At 49.3% G+C, this 21,906-nt stretch overlaps 1 long non-coding RNA gene across 4 annotated transcripts in view; it reads right to left on the bottom strand.

The window, feature by feature from the left end:
• The window catches only part of LOC128110905 (uncharacterized), a 36,391-nt gene that overhangs the window by 1,088 nt on the left and 13,397 nt on the right, over positions 1-21,906 (bottom strand). Inside the window, exons 2-6 of one of the 4 annotated variants that reach the window (XR_008218370.1) lie at positions 14,143-14,255; positions 11,477-11,688; positions 5,834-6,062; positions 2,418-2,529; positions 1,140-1,317 (exon numbers count right to left, since the gene is read on the bottom strand). This is a non-coding gene — a long non-coding RNA (uncharacterized LOC128110905). Of the gene's footprint in view, positions 1-502; positions 1,318-2,417; positions 2,530-5,833; positions 6,063-11,476; positions 11,689-14,142; positions 14,256-21,906 lie in introns of all 4 variants that reach the window. The other 3 variants (XR_008218368.1, XR_008218367.1, XR_008218369.1) reach the window with 3 other exon arrangements.

Below are 21,906 nucleotides of genomic sequence, written 5' to 3'. Positions count from 1 at the left end.
GGAGAGGACACCATCGGTAAATTAAAGAAAGAGCAACCCAGCCGACAACTTAATCTTGAACTTCTGCTTCCAGTCCTGTGCAGAAATGGGTCCCCACTGTTTATGCCGCATGGCCTGGGATATTTTATAATGACCGTCCTGTCAAACTAATGAACATGGGACCAAAACTCAGAGTCACAGAGCTTCTTGGGCCTGCCAGGAGGCTGTGTCTGTGACCCCAGGAGCTGTTTCCCCACCTCTCTCAGCTCAGCAGTCCATCTCTCCCTCGCATCAATGTCTCCTAGCAACCCATTTGTGACCCGGGTCAGGGATCCTTTCTTCTTCACTTGGGATGGAAGGAGCATTCATGAAGCCAGAAATGTGAACTGAGGGAGACCTGGGTACACCTCTACTTCAGACAGCTAAGCACACTGACAGAATTCCTAGGAAAACACCAAAAAGGTCAGGAATGAAAGTGTTGGACTTGCACAGCACATGAGGATTGTGGAAGACATTGACTTACTATCTTCATGATCATCCCAGAAAGACAGTATGATTAGTAGAGCCTCCCAGGGAAGAAACGGGGTTGACCTGAGGTTCTGGTAAGGGCTTGGTGTGGTTCACTATTCCAAGGTTCGATGGTCACCAGTGTTAAAAGATGACGAAGGCCAAGCACAGAAGTAGATGTCTTTGATCCCAGTGGAGAGAGAGCGAGAAAGCATTTGAAGCAGCGGGTCTAGTGGTAGGGCCTTGGGTCATTGGCACTGTCCTTAGAATCAACCGGTGAGATTTACATTCTTCCCACAGGTGTCTACCATCACAGCATTGTCTGTCCCGGGCTGATGTGGCCTTGGCGCCCACCCGAGTACCATGCTGCTTGCCCTGGTGGCCTCCTAGACAGAGGGCTGACAAGCTTCATTTCTGTTCAAGTTACCCAGCTGTAGGTATTCCATTCAAAGAACAGAAAATGGACAAATACAGCTGGCTAGTGACAGCGTCAGGTTTTTATAGCCTCGACTGTGTGCCTCTAACCTGGCGACAACACCACACTGCCTCCTTAGACGGGATAAGTGGCCACTTCCCCTCTCTCTGCACAAATGTCCCTTGCCTGATACCTGGAGAGAGGAAGAATAATCAGCAGGCTGATAAAGTCTACTCACGTCACACAAACAAGCCGATTGGTATTTTGCCTCTCACAGGTGTGTCTTGATTGCAGACCATTAGTGACCATTAATAAAAAGAAACCTGGGCTGCAATTGACGCATACGTTTGAATTTCCCGAGGCTTGCATTTCACACCGGGGAGCTGAGCTCAGCCCGTATTTTCACACTCCAACACCTGCAGCAGAAGCAGAAAGCATGATTTAACAAAGGTAGCATTTTTTTCACTGGGAATTTAAATATAAACCCAAGGATAATTTGTGAACATGATCACTGTTGGCCCTAGGTCACCACAGAGATAAGCCCCAAAGGTCTTGGAAATCAGTTAAGCTGCCTAGGGAGGCTCTGGGCATATTGCAGAACCCTTTGGTGCCTTCCCTGGTTCACCCTAAAGTTTATTCATTCACTATTAAACAAACACTGGCTGAGCACCAATGTAGCCTTGCTTCAGGCTCTCAGGATAGGGATGAATGAGACTAGACCGATGCCTGAGGAGTGAATGGACATAAACTGACAGACAGTTACAGAGCAGCGGATGGCCACATCGTGAAGGGGTTGATGCTCCCACATTCCAGTTTCCATGAGGAAAATTCCTTCCCAGCCAACAGGGGAAGCTATTGGAAAGGAATTCCAGCTCCTTTCCCACAAACCTCTCTGAGAAAGAACTCAACAACGAGTTCTCTCTCCCTCCCTCCCTCTCTCATCATATTACACTCTTATGTAAGATGAGGTAGATGAGGGGAGGGGAGGGGAGATGGGGGGAGAGGAGGGGAGGGGAAGGGAGGGGAGGGGAGGGGAGGGGAGGAGGGGGAGGGAAGAGGAGGGGAGGGGAGGGAAGATGAGGGGAGGGGACGGGAGGAGAGGGGAGGGGAGGCCTTGTGAGCTAGCATTAGGCCACTATGGACTGTCTGACAATACATCAGAGAGATAAAGCGCTGAGGAGACGGCTCAGTTGGTAAAGCAAGTGCTGCACAAGCTTGAGGACCTGGGTTCAAGCCTGAGATCCCACATGAAAACGCTGGGCATGGAGGGGTGAGCTTGCAATTCCACACTGAAGAGGCTGAGCCAGGATAGCTTCTGGCGGTGACTGACCAGCCCGCAGAGTCTCACTGGCACACTTCAGGCCACCAAGAGAACCTTATGGAAGGAGGTGAAGGAGGTGGACAGCATCCTGAAGATGACACTGAAAACTGTCTTCCAGCCTCTACAACACCCAGGAAAACTCATTAATTAATTGAAATAAAAAAAAGCTCGAGTGAAAATAAAGATGATGCTAACCACCGGCACCCGCCATGGAGCCCGAGAGGCCCATGGAGGCTGTGAGGGGTGACATGGCAGGGGCGAGGTGGCAGAAAAGGAGTCTGCAGGGCCCGCAGGAGCTCCAGAGCAACTACAAAGAAAGAAAAGGGCAAGTGTTAGGGGAAGACGCTTTTAACAAGTGGATTCATGAAATTGGAAAGAAAGATGGTGGAACTGAGCTGCGGGCAGCAGAGAATGACGAATCTGTGCCCTTCGCTGCAGCCCAGTCAGCAGGCTACAAGCACAAAAGCTGTGCCCGATGAGCTGTGAGGAGATGTGCGGCTCCCAGGAACTCCCACAGAAACTGGTCAGTACTGAATAGGGCCCGTCCTAGGCCCACCAGCTGGCTCTGCGGCCTGTGCTGCTTGCTCTGCTGGGAGATGGATACTGAGGGGCAGCAGCGCTGCCCACAGCCTACAAGCACAACAGGCATGCCCCACGGCCAGCGCAGTGTGCAGCGGCCTGACGCTCCCAAGGAAACATGTCATTACTGAATAGGGCAGGTCAGCTGGCCCCCAACATGGAGTCACTGCAGCTGTACCCTGTGCCGCTTGACCTGCTGGGAGACAGAGAGCACAGAGCAACAGTGCTGCCCTAAGGCTACAAAGGCAGAGCCCAGGAGCCTCTGGTCAGCAGTCACTGAGGGTGGGGCCAGGAGATGATCGCACAGAGCCTGCCCCAGACACCCCTGCCTAGCTGAAACATCACCCTGACTCCCTTCAGCAGCAGGGTATCTGAGACAAGTCTCAGCAATGGTCCAGGATTTACAGTGCTTCTGAAACCAGAAACCTTGAACCAGACCAATGATTCGTTGCAACGAATATTTGCATGTAAAGCTGTTTGGGCAAATATATATACCGTGTGACACACTGCAGTTTCCAACGCCACTGTGACTAACGAATATGCAGTGGAGAGGTGGGAAAGATGGAGGAATGGAGCGGTGAGTGAGCATCGGAGAGAGGCAGCCCTAGAGACAGGACTGTGGTGACAGGTGTATGAGAAGGCTGTAGTGGACAGGGAAACATGTCCTTGCTGAGTAGGCTGACAGGGTGGTGTGCAGCAGCCTGGAGCTTGCACACTAAAACTTGCGCACACACAGCCTAGACTCAGCTCCCAAACATGCTGCCCAGCTGCAGGATCACCCTGGTTCTGAGCAACGATGGGATGTCTGAGATGAAGAAGAGCTCATTTTCTAGATCGAACCTCCTCGAAAGACCTCTATTGTCCTTGCTACCCCTGGAGGCCACATTGGTATACATGACCCACTGCCCCAGGCCTTGTTGAAGCCCAAGGTCCATGTGGATGTCTGTGGTCCTGCAGGACTACTGTGCTCTTCTGGGGAGTTGGAGGATGGAACTCTGACCACCAGCACAGCTGGAAAAGGGGGAGAAAGGGTGTATAACAGAATGGAGGGACTCATGGGGAGTGGCCTCCATATAGCCCCCCTGAAATCCTGGCACATTAATGAATCATACTTGTTGGAACAAGGTCTCCAGAGCCTGAACATGGAAACAGCGGTTGGAAGGCTGGTGAACCAGCCCGGGGTGCCAGCCACTGCCCACTGCAGGGAACAAACCTGAAGTTTGTGTTAGAGCCTCTAAGAATCATCTGAGGTATAGCTCGGTGGTAGGGAGCTAGCCCAGGGTGCTAACTTGCTGTGATAGAATGCCCGACCAAGAGCAACGTAGGAAGGACGGCTTACTCGGCTCCTAGGTCACAGTTACAATCCATCATGAGGCAAAGCCAGGGAGGGAACTCGAGGCAGGAACCCGGAGGCAGGAAGTGAAGCAGAATCCGTGGAGGGACAATGGTGACTGGCTTGTTCCTCGTAGCTCACTCAGCCTGTTTTCTTTTTCTTTTTTTTTTTTTTACTTTTTTTTTTAAGATTTATTTATTATGTATACAGCATGTGTGCCTGCAGGCCAGAAGAGGGCACCAGATTTCGTTACAGATGGTTTTGAGCCACCATGTGGTTGCTGGGAATTGAACTCAGGACCTCTGGAAGAGCAGTCAGTGCTCTTAACCTCTGAGCCATCTCTCCAGTCCCCTCAGCCTGTTTTCTTATACAACCCGGGACCACCTGCCCAGGGGTGACACCACCCAAAATGGACTAGGCCCTCTCACATCAATGATTAACCAAGAAAACGCCCTACAAACCTGCCTATAGGCCAATCAAAAGAAGGCAATCCTTCATTCAAGAGGCAGTTAAGGGGCTGGAGAGATGGCTCAGTGGTTAAGAGCACTGGCTGCTCTTCCAGAGGTCCTGAGTTCAATTCCCAGCACCCACATGGTGGCTCACAACCATCTGTAATGAGATCTGGCGCCCTCTTCTGTCACACAGGCACACATGCAAATAGAGCACTCGCATACGTAAATACATAAATCTTAAAACAATAAAGAAGAGGCAGGTGAGGTTCCCCTTCCCAGATAATTCCAGCTTATATCTAGTTGGTAAAACAAAAGAAAACAAACAAACAAAAACCACATTTAGCAGCCCTAGGTTCCATCCCTGGGACTGCAAAAAACTATATATATATAGTTTTATATATATATAAACAAACACATTTTGGCTGTCCACTGAAACTCAGGAGAAGGAAGAGGAAGAGAAACTCTCTACCACCTACAGAACAGAACTCAGCGGTGTTCAGTAGCTCCTCTTACTTCCAGGTAGGGTTAGGATTTGAAACCTCTTGGTCTAGCCCCGATGCCCACGCCCTCCACGTCTGTCACCCATGGCCGCTCTCAGCCAGCTGCATCCTTCTTCAACAACCTGTCACTGTCTTCAGACTCCAAATGAACATGGCATGCGCAGTTGCCTGTCCCCTGTGCTAGACTTCACCCCAGGGCAGAGTTGCTTCGCGTGGCGTCTGGCACACAGTCCATACCAAGTGTCTCTTGAACGAAGAAATGCATCGTTTGGTATGGCTCACTTACTAAAGCCCGAGCGTGTATAATGTGCGTTATCTTCCCTATTAGTTAGAAACATATCATTAAAAACCCATTCCTGCCGAACGATTTCACCCTCCTCATGATCCCAGAGTGAATTGAATCACCGATAATCACTCCGTGTGTCGCCCGGTCTATTTGTACATATCTGTTACTGACTATTTTTAAGCACGATCTTGAGTAAGTGTGATATGAATGGCTTGGTATTTTGATTAATCAGCTCAGTAGGGGAAATTTCCATGGGTAATCAGACTGAACATCAAGATGGGGTGCATGCTGGGAGTGAACGGAGGGAGAGGAGAAAGAGGGAGAGAAGAGAGAGAGAGATAAGAAGCCCTCTGTAAACGGAAAGTCAGTCTGGGCCTGCCGCAGGACCCACCAGGCCACCACTTTGTTCTGAAGTTAGGCAACCCTTCTGGTCATTTCCCAGAGGCGTCTCGACAAATTACCTTGGACTCTGTGACCTTTCCTGGAAATGCTGCTACAGGTCTGGAGGAAATAAGATAGCGGCAGAGCTGTGTTCCCTGGGACGGCTAGAAAGGAGGAGCCTTCCCGCCTTCCCCAGCGTCTGGCAACTCCTGGCAGCTCTTGGCTTGGGGCCACTCTAATTTCTGCCTCTGTCTTCACATGACCATGTTCTCTGTGTGTCTTAGAGCACCTTCTGTTTTCATCCCAGATCTGTAAGGAAGGGTACACCGTCAATCTAGGGTGCTCTCATAGCATGAACCCAGCAACAAGCTTACCTTTCCATTAAAGCCTTGTAAACTGAGGTTGGGGGGGGGGGGGGGAGGCTGCATGTGCATTAGCATTCTCCAAGGCTCATTGGCTGATTAAAATGTCAATGATTGCAGAGCGTTGGAATGGTGCGGATTCAGAGCCAAACTATCTTGGGCTTAGCTCCCTAAATTTTAATGTATTGCTCAGCTTTGTGACCTAACATCCTTGTGACCATCAGGTAAATCCTTTCAGAATGTACACACAGACACCCTAGATCCAGCAACCCAAAGGCTGGGGATGTCATCAGACAGCATCTGAGGCCTACAGCAGGAACTCACTTTGCTGTGACCGACCAACTTGATGTTCCCACCAATATATTTGAAAAGTGTCTTGACTTATTTCTTTGTTACTGTAAAAACTTCCTGAGGCTCTCACCACATTGTGTTAGGTCTCAAAGAGATTGGGGTCAAGGGGCTAAACTGAGGTGCCTATTTAACATATCAAAGAGGACTCTGGCCACCAGACTCTCCCTGCTCCCAACCCTTCTCTTCCTCTCTCCCTAACCGCCCACCACCACCACGGCCAAGTTCAGTCTGCTGGCTGGGTTCACTCTGGACTCTCCCAATGCCTCAGACTGTTCTACAATAAACCTTCTCCTCATACCTAGGAGCAGCCATGTCCTCATTTTTCATTCACATTGGAATATAGTATTCGGGGTGACCTGCTTTGTGTTCCCAGGCCATGGTCACTCATAGGTGGCTCTAGAATAAACCATCTCTTATCCCCTCTGAGACGAGAACTGTTTTGTTTTTTGTGGCAGGGATGGTTGGTGTCAGTGCCATAATCCCCTCTAAGGGGACTAAAGAAGGCCATACCACAGTCTGCTTTCTGAGTTTTGGGGTGTCACCGTGCACCCCTCCTGCAGTGACCTGCTTCCCCAAACTGGACTCTGCTCTGGCCTCAGCTCAGCACCGAGTGTCCTCATGACCTTCTACAATGGCCCCCAGGCTCTAAACAGGCAGCACAGGCCCCAGAAGTTTGAATCATCTGCACAAAGCCCTGTCCAAAGAACAGTCAAGGTTTGAATCCAGGTGTGTCCTCTACAAAGCTATGCATGCAGCCATCCTTCCCTGCCTGGATCAGCCTGCTGTTATAGATAGAGCCCATGTGTACTCCAGACACATCTGTAAAAACACAGGCACAACCTAACACAGGTTGTCTCAGCCTTTCCAGAAACCCAGACTGTAGGAGAGTATTAGAACATCTTCTAGAGCCAGAGAGAGCCAAAGGTATATGTGTGGGGAGGTGTAGCATGAATCTTAAAGAGTCTTATTATTAAAAACAAACCTGGAGCCAGGTATTGGGGTGAATGCTGGAAGATCAGAGAAGCAGAACAAGCCACAGCCACCTCACCTTGCCAGTTCCTCAGCTGATCCTGTTTCCTCGGACTGGAAGCCTCTGAGTCCTCATCCAGAATGAATCTCAGCTGAACTGTGCTGTTCAAAAGCCTAAAAACTTAACCAGGCTCTAGCTCCTCGTCCTCACACCTTAAATACCTTTCTGCTTCCTGCCACACTTCCTGGGATTAAAGGCGTGAGTCACCATGCCTGGCTGTTTCCAGTGTGGCTTTAAACTCACAGAGATCCGGATGGATCTCTGCCTCCCAAGTGATAGGATTAAAGGCGTGAGTGCCACCATTTTCTGGCCTCTATGTCTAGTGGCTGTTCTGTTCTCTGACCCCAGATAAGTTTATGAGGATGCACAATATTTTGAGGAACACAATATCACCACAGGGAGGGGCAAAAGGGAGTGTGTGTGTGTGTGGGGGGGTTTGTGTATGTATGTGTTAGTGCATGTCTGTGTGAAGGCCAGGGGGCAACCTTGGGTGTCATAACTCAAGAGCTGTCCACCTGTGTTTTGAGACCATGTCTATCCCTGGCTTGGAGCTCACCGAGTGGGCCCGGCCGGCTGTCCAGTGAGCCAGGGATCCTCCCGTCTCTGCCTCCCCAGTGCTAGGATTACAAATGTATGCCACCAGGCCCCTCTCCCTCCCCCACCTATGGATTCTGGGCACCAAACTCGAGTCTTCACACTTGCCTGGCAAGTACTTCACCCACCAGCTACCTTCCCAGCCCCCAGGGAGCTTTTATACAAAGGGAAATTTACAAATCAGGAAGGTGGCACTCAGAGAGGTGAAATGGCTTGGCCAAGTGTACACAGAAAATCCGTGTTGGGGCCAGAAATCAGCCTGGAGCCCCGACTTTGCCAAAGGATACTTGGAAAAGATCGGCTAACTGAAGAGATGCTGCACAGCCAAAGCAGGTTCAAAGAGCAAACCTGTGGCCAGGTTTTGTCAGGAGAATCCTTGGCTCCACCCTCCCAGAAAGGCCTCCCAAGCTGAGTAGTCCGGAGGAGAGTTGGAGAGCATGTGTTGGATTGAATCATCTCAAAAGTGCCAACTCTCACCATATGCTCTAGGACTTTCTCAGGCCTCACTTGCTCAATGTGGTGGTTTGAAAGCAAATGGCCCCCAAAGGGAGTGGCACTCTTAGGAGGTGTGGCCTCGTTGGAGTGGGTGTGGTCTTGTTGGAGGAAGTATGTTACTATGGAGGTGAGCTTTGAGGTCTCATATATACTCAAGCCACGCCCAGTGAGATAGTTCACTTCCTGTTGCCTTTGGATCAAGATGTAGAATTCTCCAGCACCATGTCTGCCTACACACTGCCATATTCCCAGCTGCCATGCTCCCCCCATGATGATAGTGGACTAAACCTCTGAAACTGTAAGCCGCCGCCTCAATTAAATGTTTTCCTTTACAAGAGTTGCCATGGTCATTGTGTCTCCCCACAGCAATAGAAACCCTAAAACGCTCATAAAGACTGAAGGTACCCCAAAGCCCAGGTAAGTGGCCATGATTCCACTGCCTCTATTTCTCCTTCCTTCCTCTTTCCTGTAGTGTTGAGGGGCAGGGGAGGGACAGGAACACACCGTCATCTAAGACCATCTTAGTTAGGAGTTATATTTCTGTGCTGGAACTTCAAAACAGCTTGGGAAGGAAAGGGTTTATTCTGTTTACATTTCCATATCACAGTTCATTTCATTTTCAAAGGCAATCAGAGCAGGAACTCAAACTGGGCAGGGACCTGGAGGCAGGAGCTGAAGCAGCAGCCATGGAGAAAGATTGCTGCTTACTGGTTTCCCTGTGCCCCTGGCATGGTCAGTCTGCTTTGTTATATACCCCAAGACCACCAGCCTAGGGGTGTCCCAGCCCCACCCCCATCAATTTCTAATTAAGAAAATGTCCCACAGGCTTGCCTGCCTGTAGCCCAATCCTATAGAGATATTTTCTCAGTTGAGGCTCCCTCCTCATAAATGATGGCAGCTGGTGGCATAAAACTAGCTGACATAAAACTAGCCAGAACAATGACTTTGACCTTGTGGATAAAAGGAGCTGACCACTTCTGCTCTGGAGTGAGCGTGTGACCAAGGGTCAGCCAATCAATACAGTTGGCACCCCAAAGATGGTGATTTGTCCAGGGACAAGAAGGACACAGGATCCCATCTAAGCCAATGACATTTGACCTGGAAGCTTTTGAAAACATTGGGAGAAAGCAGTCCTCTTCTGCCAGTATCGCAGGACAGTGAGAACACCACTGTGGGAGGCCAGAGAGGGTAGCAGGAAGGATGGCCTGGATGACTAACCTCGGAGCAGAGGAAACCAAGCCCTGATAATGCTGGGGTTGCTGGAACACCAACTGCGACCTTTCCAGAGGTCATTTCCTCACACAGCATGATCCCCTATACTCCATTCCCCCCTCACTTAAGCTGCTCGAGGTCAAGGGTCCAACCCAAAAGTTTCTTGATTCCAAAGCCCTCATTTTAGGATAAGAAAATGGATGCCCAGAGAAGAAACAAAGCTTTATCATGTAAACACCTGAAGTCCACTGAGGCCAGTCCTCATGAAGAAACTCGTGTCCACGGATGAGACATGACTTGTTATGTGTAATTAACAGGCATGCTCACACACGCACACACACAGCCTACGAGTCCCTTATTTTAATACGGAGAAACTGTTTGTCATCAAACATTTCACACATCCTATTTACACGTGAGAGAATTATTCTCTAGGCTGGCACAGGGAAAAGCTTTTTCCCATAATGGAATCTTACTCTGGCAGTGTATTTTGGTATTAAAAGGCTCCACTTTACAATGTCGATGGTTCAATCTGTGATCTAAAAGGCACTTAAACGCTTTGAACAAGAGGCATAAAAGGCTTTTACTGAAAAAGCCTTGCTGGATCCACCCCTTCTGCCACTGATCCCCCTTTCCCAGAAGGCTGCTCTGGAAGGCAGCCTTGCAGGAACAAATCCCGTGGCGAGACTAGATCCCCAGTGGGGTGAGTGAGATGCATGTCAGTGGGCTGAGCTTTCTGGGGGCCCATTCGAAGACACCAAAACGTTCTGAACAGAGCATCGACAGTGTCTTCAGCATGGCGCTCTAGGCAAAGCTCGTGAGGCCTGGTCCAAACTTCCCCCACTACTCCCAATGCAAAGCCTTGGTCTGATCATCTCGTCTATAAGTTTGTTCGAAATACACCAGCTCCTAGTGTTCCTGGGAGGCGTGAGTCAATAGTGGGGAATGGACCTGACACCTGTGGGTTCTTAGTGCTCAGAGACTGTCTACAAGTCCTTGTTTCAGGTTGACATTCTCCTTCTTGACTAAAGGCTCAGGTCCCACGGAGAACGCTGTCATAATACAAAGACCCACACTGAGTCAGGTGACCACTGTTCCCCAGGCTTCCCTGGGGAGTTCATTCTATTCCTTGATCTCACTTCCTCCTTCCAAAGGAACGTTGGAATCCGTCATGGAATTGTCACTATCGCCTGTGCTATACATGGACTGAAATACCTGATGGCAACTCCAATTCCATGTGCCATTCAGCGCAGCCACTTGTCATGGAAGAAAGAATGCCATGCACCCCTTTGCTAGTCGCTGGGGGACGTGTGGTGCACTGCTTGGTCAGTAGGGCACATAGAAGGGACGTCTTATGTAAGAGTCTGTGACCTAGCAGCGAAATCAAGAGTGATAAGCCAACACTCCCTAGAGAAGGTTCTCTGCACCAGTGGTCTTGCCTACAAGCACTGGACTTTCTGCATCTGCGCTTTCTGCAAAGATCTTAAATGTCCATCCCTACAAAGAGGAAACACAACTTTTGATTAACCTCAGACTTCCTTAACGTATTTCACCAGAGAACATCCTTCCCTCAAGCAACATCCATATCCATTTCACAGCCCCAAGGAAAGGCAGAGCACATCTGGAGGAGTAAGACTAGAAGATTCCAGAAGCTCAAACAGAAACTCTGACTTATTTCTTACCTCGGCTGTGCCCAGTGATGCTTCTTACACTTTCGTATGGGTATTCCAATGCGAAGCCACACCAATTCTTTAGGCCACACCACCGCTGTTCTCGGGACATTCACACATACAGGCATGGAATACCCATTACTAAAGGTACTCTGTGTCCCTGCACCTCCCAGGCAAGAAGGACCCTGCAAACACATAGCTCCTGGCTGAAAAGACTTGATGATCTGGAAGGGAAGAGAGGTATATGAACACATAAGAATAAAACATGTCTATGAGGCAAAGTACACTTTGTGGATCTGGGGGTGGGGTGGGGGGAGGTGGGTACAGGGAAGCCTCCCATGAAAGAGGGTTTTAGGAAGCAATCAGAAAAAGGAAACCTACAGTGCTGTAAGGAAGCTAGCCCACGGAGAAGTGTGTATGGAGACAGCTGTCGAGCAAGCCTGCTGCCCTAACTGTCCCAGTCCAATCCTCAGACACAGTGCGGTTTCCATCTTGGATAACTCAATCCTAATGAACATGGAATGGGAAGAATCCAGGAGTCAGCTGGCCACCGGAGCCCTGGCAGTACAACCGCTGCAGAGATAGCTAGGCAGCCCCAGTCACTCAAACGGCCCTCAGTGGGGCCCAGCCATGGTGAACCAGAGACTAGCTCTCCTGTGTCCTGTCCCAATTCCTAGCCCAAAGAACTGTGTATCCTAAACTGGAGCTGCTGTTAGGTGCCACTCACACCTGGGGTGGTTCGTCACACAGAGAGAGACCAACAGAACACTGGAGAAGGTTGGACACCGGATCTAATGGAAATGAGTTACTGTTTAATAACTGAAGAGCTACAGCTTGGGAAGAAAGGGGTTCTGAAGTCGGAAGGTGGTGGTGGCCCCACAACAATGTGACTACACTTTAATGCCACCGTACCCCATACTTTAAAACGACCACTGTGCCGGGCAGTGGTGGCACACGCCTTTAATCCCAGCACTCGAGAGGCAGAGGCAGGTGGATCTCTGTGAGTTCGAGGCCATCCTGGTCTCCAAAGTGAGTTCCAGGACAGGCTTCAAAGCTACACAGAAAAACCCTGTTTCGAAAAACAAAACAAAACAAAACAAAACAAAAACGACCACTGTAACCCATTTTGTGTCACGTGTATTTTACACAATGAGTCTCTTTTTAACCCCGTGAAAAGAGAGGCAGCGTGCACACAAATTTCTCAGCTGCACATTCCATATTTCGTAGTATGCTATCATCCTGTCCTCCGTCCCAGTACGTGTCACTTGATAGCCACAATTCTGAAATTGTGGGGGCGTGGCCCTGGAGAAAGGGCACAACATCAACGGGAAAGGCCTGACGAGCAGATGGACACCCTCCATTGAAGAGACTCTAGCATGATTCCAGGAGTCATGCAGCAAGGTGAGTCTGTGGATGCTTCGGTCCCACAGCAGGCCTATGTCTGCCAAGGTTTCTTCTATTCCTGGGTCAGGTCAGATTCGAACCTGTGCTGTAAAGCCAAGCAACACCTCCTTTCAGGGGATATATTCCTTTCTCTGCAAGGTTCCAAGCCAGACTTGAGTAGCCAAAGGCAAAGCACAGCCTGGAATCTACCTTCTGCATCAGAGGTGCTAGAATCCAGAGAAGCCTTAGGAAAGGGGTCCCTTCTGCTGGAAGGAGAAGGGGATTCAGGGGGAGGGGATGAGTAAGCATCCTCATTAGGCCTCCTGAACCTTGCTCTGGGATTGCACCTGTTTCCAGACCTTGGTTCTGAGCCATTCAATCTCTTTAACAGGGCACTACAGGGCCTAGAAGGTAACCTTCATACTGTCCATCACGTCTAGAAGGAGTCTTGAGCCTGACCTAAAGGTTCCCTACAGATTGCACAGTGTCTCCCTGGGTTCATGCAGAGGTCCTAACCACCATGGCTTGTTTGCAGCTTGGGTCACTGTGTTAGTTTAGGGGAGGAGCTGGGTGGACCCTTCCTCCAGTGTGACTGATGGTCCTTCTCCAAAGGGGGCATCTGGATGACAGTGACGGGAAGGCCACCACATAAACACCAGTTCTACTGCAACAAGCCAGGACGCCCCCAGAAGCCTGAAGAGAGGCCTCGAAGACATCCTTCCCTAAACCTTCAGAGAGAGCTTGACCTGACATCACCCTGATCTCAGAGCTCCAGCCTCCAGATCCGTGAGAGTGCATGTGTCCCTTGCTGGAGCATCCCAGGCCTAGAAACCAATACACACTTGCTCCCCGCCCCAGACACACGATTCCAGGAAGTCTGGGCAGAAACTACCAGGTCATATTCCTCCTACAACCCAGACCCCTACTCAGGGCCAAGTCAGGGAGAGTTTCTCCTATGCCCGGGCCTTCCTAAGGGAGAAACCCCCACTCCCATTCCTCATCCACATACCGAAGTCCTTACCAGCAGTGCTTTGGAATGTGACTTTGCTTACTGATATACTGGTTCATTTTCGTGTTCTGCAACAGAATACTTTGCTCATGAAACTGAAATGGGAGCAGTACTAGACCTAGCTCAGCCCACCCATTCCCGGTGTCATGGGTCCCAAAGATGGATTTCAGCACTTAGACAATTTTTTTGTAGACAACTATGACCTCTACACACACACACACACACACACACACACACACACACACACACACACCTGCCTCCTTGCATTTGGGTATAATCTACTCACCAAGTCTGAACATCTGTAAACAATGCCAAGGGCCAGGGCTGGAATGCCAGGGGTTCCATCATGTACAATGGAATTGGGCCTTTGACCCAAGTAGACCCAATAAATCTCTTCACCTGAATATTTTTAATGAAGAGGCAGAGAAAAAAGACCATGAAAAAGACAGCTAAGATGGAGTGAACCTACCCCTGATAGACACATGCACACTCACACACCTATATACAGCGGATTCCCACTCCCATTCACACACACACACACACACACGCACGCACACACGCACGCACGCACGCACACAGCTCAAGCCAGCAAAGTTCACCTTCCCAATTGAAGATCTTTCTGTCCCTGCCTCGTCCACAGAAGAATCCTACAGATGCCGACCACCAGGTGCCTCTGTGGGGTGTTTTACACTGACACAATGGAAACTAAGTGAAATCTTGGCAACTTTTAAAGGAAACACAGCTAATTGCCACTGGCATTCTCTCTAGTTGCACAAGCAAGCTCTGGGTCTAATGACATGCATTATTGTAATCGGCCTGCCAATCACACTGAAATATTTCATTTTTGACATAATTACAGTCGAATACCCACAACCCATCAATACTAGGATAAGGCAAGATTGATACTGTGTTTCCAAATGCGACCTGACAGATCCACCATAGCTTTTGTTCAGGAAGACAGACGGGAGGGGCCAGGTGGCCCCCACGCTTGGAGATGGGGAGAGAGACTGTCTGGAATGTTACTCATGGGAGGCAGGGAACCAACCCCACGTGTGGAACCACAATGAAGCATTTTCAATTATGCGAGTCTCAGGTTATTCTTAGGGTGCCACAAACCCAGAATGAAAGCCATAACTCAGGGCCTTTGTACTCCGTGGTACTGTGGGAAGGGGGCCTATTGTGAGTGGCTCCTTATGTTAATTTACCTCATTTTACTTGTTAGCGCCTTGCTGTAGATCCATTTTATCCACACACACTAGTCTCACAAGGAAACATGCCAAAGGAAATGGTACAATTTGGACTTTCAGCTTCTCCAGGTGGTGCATCCGCGACTCCACCTCTATCCCTAACCCCATCCCCAACCCTACCCCCAAACCCTACCTTTTGTCTCTTTCTTTCTAGCAGAGCTTTGGTGAATGCCTCATGGCAGGAGTTGGGAGCCCCAGACAAATCCTCCAACAGGCTGTCTTTTTTCTAGGTGGAGTCTTTTCTGTGGCCCTCCCCTCCCCCCACTTGGTAGGTGCTTATCCTGGAGAGGAAAGAAGAAGCCAGCTGCGAGACATAATACGCAGCATGCTTGGCCACGGAGGGGCTCAGCTCAAAAGCAAACCCTGAGCAGAGGGTCTCAGAGAGAGGAGAATGGGGACCAGCTGTGAGGATCAGAAGCTGCCAGACCTGAAGGGGGGCCACGAGGCACAAAGCACCTACTCTCTTCCCCACAAAGGTCACCGAAAACTCCACTGGCTCATGGGGCAGACACCATCACATGGGCAGCACAGAGCCAGGCCCATGGTACCCTCCAGAGCCCACAGAAATATTTCTCGTTCTTTTAGTTTCTAGAAAATGGTTTTAGACATACTATTAACGGATGTCCTTATAACTAAAATAGCCATTAAGTAGAATTTTCTAGCATTTAAAAATATTATGTGGCTTGGGGAGAGAGTTCAGTTGGTAAAGTTCGTTGCACAAACACAAGGGTCTGAGTTCAGATTCCCCAGAACCCTACATAAAAAGTTAGGTGGGGTGTTGCACACTCACAATCCCAGCACGAGAGAGGAGGGGCAGGCAGATGGGGGGAACTCCCTGAATCGGCCTCGCTGGTGACAGAGTTCCAGGTCTGGGAGAGACCCTGCCTTAAATCAATGAGGCGGACAGTACCTGAGGAGTGAAGCCCAAGGCTGACCTCCGCTCTCCACACGTGTGCACACATTTCCCTGTACACACTTGAACACACACATATTATGTATTAAAATATGCCCGGCTTGAAATGTACCATCATAAGCATTTCTAAATGCACAGTTCTGTGATGTTAAATCTATTTGAGTGTGACTGGACTGGCTGGCTGGTGAGCCCCTGAGATCACCTGTCTCCACAGTCCCTATTCCCCAGTGCTGGGATTACAGACAGGTAAGCACCCTGCACCTTCCTGAGGCAGTTCCCATCAGCCCCGAGTTGGTCCCCTGTGGCCACTGTAGCAAAAGAGGACAAACTGGATTGTAAAGCCGCAGCAGTTCACGTTCCCGCTGCGCTGGAGGCGGTAACTCCGAAGTCCGCAGCACGGTGTGGAAACAAAGATTCTGTGATAAAACTGCTTTGTCACACTTACCACAGTTCTCCTAAGTGGTATCCGGTTTTCCTTGGCTTTTGACCAGATCCCTTTAGTCTTTGCTCCCATAGCTCCACTGCTCCCCCTTCTAATGTGTGTCAAACCTCCCCTGCCTGTTAGGGCCCACTGAACAATCCAGAGCAAACAGCTTCCTATTTTAAGAGAATTTATCACATCTGCTAAGGTGCACACACACACACCACACACACACCACACACACACACACACACACACACACACACACACACACACACACACACACACCACACACACACACACCACACACACACACACACACACACACACACACACACACACACACACACACACCACACACACACACACACACGTACACACACACACACACACACACGTTACCGGACAGTCAGCACAGGCACCCAAGTGTGCCTTGCGGGCCTCCTTCCCTAGCTGTGACCATGAAAGTCAGCACCTGGGGTCTCCCATGTACCTCCTGCACTGTGGCTACATAGTGGAGATGGCGAGAAAGGGAGGTAGGGGAGACAGGAGAAGGCCTCACCTCCAGGCCTCCTCGTGTGGACTCTCCTCTCAGATTATAACCACCACACTCTCACCTCACCTACTCTTAGAGGTCTGTAGGTGCCTTCCTGCTTGGGATCCTTCTAGAAGGCCCCATGAGAGCCACAGGTAAGTTCTAGACCCCAGGATGTGACTGTTGCTTTGCTTCCTAGCTTCCCACTTCCTCTGCCGTCAGTCACTAACCTCTGTCCCTTTCAGCCTCTCACCTACACACCCGCAGCTCCGTCCTCACCTTGGCCAAATCCTCAACCATGCTAGAATCAGCTTCTTCTCTTCTTTCTTAAACAAAAAAAAAATGGGGGTATATTTTATCTTAAAATGATGTGCATGTAGCCAGGCAGTAATAGCACACTCCTTTAATCCCAGCACTCAGGAGGCAGAGCCAGGTGGATCTCTGTGAGTTCAAGGCCAGCCTGGTCTACAGAGTGAGTTCCAGGACAGCCAGGGCTACACAGAGAAACCCTGTCTCGAAAAACAAAATGAAACAAAATAAAAAATGATGTGCATGTGTATGTGTCTATGTGCAGATATATGCACCACATGCATATAAGCCCCCAGGGAGGCCAGAGGAGGGTGTTGGATCCCTGGAGCTGGTGTTACAGGTGGTTGTGAACCACCTGAAGTGGGTGCTGGGAACTGAACTTAGGTCCTTTGAAAGAGCAGTGCATGCTCTTAACTGCTGAGCCATGTCTCCAGCTCTCAGTTTTTCTTTCTTAATTACATCCTTTATGATTTGTGGGTGAAGGGCAGAGAGTAAGCTTCTTGGGCTTTGGGGCCCAGACAGTATCCAGTACAAACCAGTTGTCACTGAGCATCCATGTGGGACCATTTTCCAGAATCTCTGGATACTCACAGCCCTTATTGAAAGAGGCATGCCACCTACCCACATTCTCCTTCAAACTAGAGGCCACCCACAGCACCTCACACAATGTCAAAGCCGTGTTAGTAGTTATTATCCTATGCTGTTCAGGGACTCATAACCAAAATTTAAAAGACTACACCTGTTCCTTTGTTTGTTTGTTTGTTTTTTACTTTTCGTTTTTTTGAGACAGGGTTTCTCTGTGTAGCTTTGGAGCCTTATCCTAGAACTCACTGTGTAGACCAGGGTGGCCTCGAACTTACAGAGACCCGGCCTGCCTCTGCCTCCCGAGTGCTAAGATTAAAGGCATGCGCCACCACTGCCCAGACTACACCTGTTAGATAAAGACACAATGGTATTATTTTTCATTTTTTTTTCCATCCATAGACGTGACACTCAAGGATACAATGTTGCCCTTACTCCACTCAGCTGCAGGACTGAGAAAGGGCCAGAGCCAAGAGGCAGAAGACTGGGCGTGGCTGGACTCAGTAAAAACGCATCAACAAAACCAGGGCACCGGATCACAGGTAGAAGCTTGCAAAGCCCTGCACTATAATTCAGTCCATCGTTTCCTGCATTTGTCATACCATTTCTCCTGTGAAATATGTGAAGGATCGGGAGTTCGGGGTCATCCTTGGTTACACAGATAGTTTGAACCCAATGTGGGCTGTAGGAGACCTTGTCTCAAAGGATGAGAAAGAAAAAGAATCGCCCTTGCTGTGGTCTGGCTATGCTGTGCTGCTCTCAGCCCAGACCATGTGCTGAAACTCCCAATATAATGAAGCTGGATGTAGAGCCTTGGGAGGGGCTTAGATCAGGAGGGCAGAGCCCTTATGAATGGGATTAATGTCCTTGTAGAAGGAGTAACAGAGAGCCTCTTTGTCCCTGTACCTGTAAGAGCAGAACGTTCATCCAAGAACCAGAAAGTGGTCCTCATAGGACACTGACTCCCTCCCTTGATGATCTCCCTCCTGCCATACAAGGCACCATGACTGAGGAGTGACAGGCCATCAAGCCTACAGATCAGTCTTGGAACTCCATCGACTGCCAATGGCAAGATATCTATGCTGGGGAGGCTCTGGGGACATACAAATTGGCAATAGCTCTTGTCTGTGCAGAGTAAGAATATTCATCCTAGATGACAATGGGAAGACAGGCTTAAATGATGTTCCAGGAGAGGGTAAATGCTAATGCCTCTGAAAGAGAATTAGAACTTCTAGATCAAAGCCAAGAGAGAGTCACAGAAGGCCAGAGGGGACACCGGGAAGTAGGGCAGCTGGACAATTCCTAGCAAGATTAGAGGAAAAATAAATGTGAATGCATTAGATTCTTTTATTAGCACCCAGGGCCTGAGAGTGTCTTCAGACATCCTGATGTATGTTCTTTCATGGTGGAGGAGCTGAAAAGCGAGAAGCCTGGACACTGAGGCATGAGTGAAGATGTGGGAATGGTTAGCAGAAGGAAGCTGTGTGACCATGTTAACATAACCCAAATAGGAAGTAGAAAGACATCTCACGCAGACCAACGTTTACTGACTCTGATGTGATCATCTGGAAATGGTTGCATCTGCAAATAATGATTCGAAAATTTTAATAAGAATGGGAGTAAAGCAGGAGATTTCATGTAAAATTAGGAGAGTAGTCTTTTTTAATATTTATTGTTTTCAAACGAATGGATCAAGGACAGAGAAAAGTGGAGGAAGACTTCCATGGCGTAGCTTCACATGCTCCGTGTAAACAGGTGCACAGAAACCAAATTTTGAGATTGTCTTTTCTGAGGCTCATTTCCACTCGCCACAGATTGCTCACAAGATCCCATCATGGGACAGACTATGAAATATCTTTAAACAACAACAACAACAACAAAAACAAAAGAGGAAACGCAGTACAAGCTGCTTTTCTGACTGCAATTCATTAAAAGCGGGAGATGACGGCGACACTGGAGACCGCGAAATAAAGTCTACCCCTTGAAAGAGTCAGATGCCTTCGAAATGCTCACAGGTCGCAGAGAAAAACAAACTGAAATTAAAAACTGTTTACACGTGAACAATAAAGGGAGTGAGGCTTACTGAGCAAACGTTTTCCAGGCAAAATCAGACCCTGAGGAGACCTGGTAGTCATAAACCCTCTAGTTGAAATAAGAAAGATGGAAGCGGAATCAAGCATTTAGCTCTGGGGAGCGGAGGGGTGGGAGGAGCGAGAATCCAGACAACGAGAGATGAACAAAAGCAGAAGCGACAGAACAGGAAACAAATGAGTGACGTCAGCAAAAGGGGAGCCTGGGCCTCAGAAAGCATTCGCCCTTTTGGAGTGCATGCTTCGTCAATCCATGGAAGAATTCTGGGACATCCCCTAGATATCTCAGGTGTGGTTCTGCCCTCACGGAGATTGAAGTGGAGAGGAGACATTTAAAAAACAAAACAAAACAAAACAAAAAACAAACGAACAAACGGGCAAGTGTAATCTACTTACATCTGATGACAGTGAGCAGTGTGTGTGCGCGTGTGTGCGTGTGTGCGTGTGTGCGTGTGTGCGTGTGTGCGTGTGTGTGTGTGTGTGTGTGTGTGTGTGTGTGTTACATAGAGTACCCCAGGCTGGGTTAGTTTGCCGTCCTGAGGAAGAACATCTGGCCCTTCCCACAGAGGATAGAGTCATGCAGGTACCTGGGAAGAACACCCCAAGCAGAGGAACCAGAAAGTGTGAATGCTCCATTGTAACTAGGGTGTTTGCAAAAGAGACAGGAAAAGGCTGAAGAGATGGCTCAGTGGTTAAGAGCACTGGCTGCTCTTGCAGAGGACCCAGGTTCAGTTCCCAGCACCCACAGGGCTGCTACCAACCAACCATCTGTAACTCCAGTTCCAGGGCATCTGATGCCCTCTCCTGGCTTCCTTGGGTTCTGCACAGATGTACAAATAGGCAAGACACATACATAACATCAAAATAAATTTATTTTAGAAAGAGGTGAGAGATCCAGGCACGGATGAGGGAGGGCCAGGGAGAGAGGGAGGTGAGGGAGAGTGGGAAGGGGAAAGACATGACAGCGGTGAAGAAGGAGGTCTGAGGATGTAGCTCAGATTATAGAGGGCTCGCTTGGCAAACAGGAAGCCGGGGTGGTCCCGTCACCACATAAACTGGAATAGCGTGTTTGCCTGTGATCCTAGCACTTAGGAGGGAGAGGCAGGAGGATTGACGTGCAAGGCCATTCTTGTCTATATAGCAAGTTCAAGGCCAGCCTTGGCCACATGAGATCCTGTTGAGACGGAAGGAAGGAGAGAGAATCTGAGGGAACTGGAGATAAGAATCGATTTTTAGGTTAAAGAAGCATTGTAACTAGACTGTCACACATTTAAACTCTAAGGTGAAATAGGAATTTTCTACAGAAACGTATCATCTAAAAAGAGGCACAACCTCGGGCTGACAGTTACGGGCATTATGAAAATGTAGCGTATGTCACTATGCATAGACCCAGAGGTCACAGCAAACCACAGAGCGAGTGGCTCAAAGCAAAGAGAGCTTCCCAGTCAAGTCACTGTCCAGAGCTGGCACGTGCCAACTCTGCACCCCAGACCCAGGCTCCTTCTGCTTCCTGGATCTACCAAGCCGACCTGCTTCCAGCTACCTCCCCACCAGGCCCCCTTCCAGGCAGCAGACTGCGGGGAGAAGAAGAATGTGCCCACATATCCAGGCCCATGCCAGAGTGGTGCCCACACATCCCTGGTCTCTGCAATCCAAGTCCTGGGATCCCTCACAGCCTGAACTTGGAAACTCAGCCACATGTAGCCATCAGAGAAGTGAGTTAGGACAAATGTCTCATTCCAACATTTGTATCCACCTACAAGCCCAGGGCTCCCTGATCACAGAAAGACAACCTGTTAGTGTGCAATTAGCACTCTCTGCCACCCTAGCCAAAGCTCTAGCCTTAGAAACAGTCACCATGCCAGATGGCTTCAAGAACAAATACTCCCAACCAAACTCTCAAAAAAAGAGTTGCAGATCTAGGAGCTGTGACAGAACTCAGGGAAGGACAGA

Source organism: Peromyscus californicus, unplaced genomic scaffold (genome assembly GCF_007827085.1).
Source record: "Peromyscus californicus insignis strain IS unplaced genomic scaffold, ASM782708v3 Scaffold_15__1_contigs__length_86483966, whole genome shotgun sequence".
In the NCBI taxonomy this organism is placed as follows: domain Eukaryota; kingdom Metazoa; phylum Chordata; class Mammalia; order Rodentia; family Cricetidae; genus Peromyscus; species Peromyscus californicus.
The sequence above is the reverse complement of the archived record's forward strand: the minus strand, read 5'-3'. Positions and strand labels throughout refer to the sequence as shown.